The sequence below is a fragment of the Scylla paramamosain genome, unplaced genomic scaffold (genome assembly GCF_035594125.1).
Source record: "Scylla paramamosain isolate STU-SP2022 unplaced genomic scaffold, ASM3559412v1 Contig9, whole genome shotgun sequence".
NCBI classification, from domain to species: Eukaryota; Metazoa; Arthropoda; class Malacostraca; order Decapoda; family Portunidae; genus Scylla; species Scylla paramamosain.
In genome coordinates this window covers 417910-420112 of record NW_026973674.1, presented here as the reverse complement: position 1 = coordinate 420112, position 2203 = coordinate 417910, and the positions used below count along the sequence as shown (strand labels likewise).

At 35.6% G+C, this 2203-nt stretch overlaps 1 long non-coding RNA gene across 1 annotated transcript; it reads left to right on the top strand.

Moving 5' to 3' along the window:
- Window positions 1-501: 501 nt before the first annotated feature.
- On the top strand, window positions 502-1412 carry LOC135096933 (uncharacterized). Its single transcript, XR_010265173.1, has 3 exons — window positions 502-912; window positions 1028-1122; window positions 1344-1412. It is a non-coding gene; the product is annotated as an uncharacterized LOC135096933 (long non-coding RNA).
- Window positions 1413-2203: the final 791 nt, after the last annotated feature.

Below are 2203 nucleotides of genomic sequence, written 5' to 3'. Positions count from 1 at the left end.
ATTCCTTGCACCCAGAGAGACCCTTGTACACGGATCTGACTGGGGAGCACAACACACACACACACACACACACAGATAGATGGAGGGATAAGTGGGTAGACAGATAGGTAAACATATAGATAGATGGATGCGTGGATAGATAGCTAGTTAGATAGATAAATAGACACATAGAGAGACGCTTAGACAAATAGATAGACGAAAAAATAGATAGGTAGATAGATAAATAGATAGACAGAGAAAGAGAGATAGACAGACAGGTACATAAACAGTTGGACAGACGGAAAGATAGATATTTTATTTACCCCAAAATTTATCAATATCGTAAAAAAAAAAAAAAAAAATAAATAAATATATACATATATATATATATATATATATATATATATATATATATATATATATATATATATATATATATATATATATATATATATATATATATATATATATATATATATATATATATATATATATATATATATATATATATATATTGTATCATTAAAATGATATGTTAACCATCTATTATTTATTTATACAATATATTTTTGTTATCTGTGTTAAAGAAAATGTAAGTTGTGTTTTGTTGGAATGGGAGAAGTTTGGTACGCTTCTTTGTGGTGTTTTGTTTCACCCACTACCTGTGAACATGGTCGGCCTGGCGGGTTGTCTAAGCCGGCCCACCAATGTACTGTGGGTTGTTGTGTTGGGTGGTCCTCTGTGCTACAGGTTAGTTGTGTTTATTTATATACCTTGTGCTGTGAATTAGTATACTGTGGTGAAGATTACAAGCAAAGGATGTGTTTAGTAGCTAAGGTAATACAAGTGATATTATTGTTTGCCAGACGGAGAATGTAGGGACGCCCTGGACCTCATGTCGGTTGGTGTGTTGGTTGGTCCTCCGTGCTACAGGTTAGTTGTGTTTATTTACCCACCATGTGCTGTGATTAGTATATTTTGGTGAAGGTTACAAATAGAGGATGTATTAGTAAGATAGGGTAATGTACAAGGGATATATTGTTGCCAGACAGAGTTGTGAGGACGCCCTGGACTGGATGATAGTTGGGGTGACATGTCAGGTGTGCTACGGGGATTCGAAGAGCGTCAGTGTGGGCCACTGAAGTGAGTACATTATGGGAATTTATTGAGTATTATGAGTGATATACAAGTGAAGTTTGGTTGGATTTTGTATACTGATTGTTGCTTTATTTTTATATTTGGGATATGATTGTAACGGATGTCAGAATCTCTACATGAAGTGTTATTTTCTTGGTACCATTGTGAGGGATTGAACTGGGTGTACTATGATATGTGGATGTGTATTGATTAGCCCATGTTTGCAGGTCGAAACACTTCAAGCAATAAACACCTGTTACGATTTGTGGTTTATTACACATTTGGAATCCCCAACATATATATATATATATATATATATATATATATATATATATATATATATATATATATATATATATATATATATATATATATATATATATATATATATATATATATATATATATATATATATATATATATATATATATATATAAGACGAAACTAGTAATGAAATTAAAAAGCGCACACCTTCCCCCACCACACATACAGAGAAGTGACCTTTCATTTATAAAAAAAAAAACTATATTAACTTATTCATTGTGGAAGCGTTACACAACTCTCTCTCTCTCTCTCTCTCTCTCTCTCTCTCTCTCTCTCTCTCTCTCTCTCTCTCTCTCTCTCTCTCTCTCTCTCTCTCTCTCTCTCTCTCTCTCTCTCTCTCATTATCTTCACCCAGCCATAGTCACGTCAACTTCGTCAGCCTCGGGACACAAGACCGCTTCCTTTTCATCCGTTTCGTCAGTCAGTCATCTATTTTTACCTCTTGTTATCCTCTCTCTCTCTCTCTCTCTCTCTCTCTCTCTCTCTCTCTCTCTCTGTTTCCACGTGTTTATCCTGCTTCTCTCTCTCTCTCTCTCTCTCTCTCTCTCTCTCTCTCTCTCTCTCTCTCTCTCTCTCTCTCTCTCTCTGTTTCCACGTGTTTATCCTGCTTCTCTCTCTCTCTCTCTCTCTCTCTCTCTCTCTCTCTCTCTCTCTCTCTCTCTCTCTCTCTCTCTGGCGTAATCAAGCGAAACAGGTCAAATAATCGCCACCTTTGCTCTCAGACACATGAAGGGAGGGCGTGTAACTTTGCAGGATAACTCAA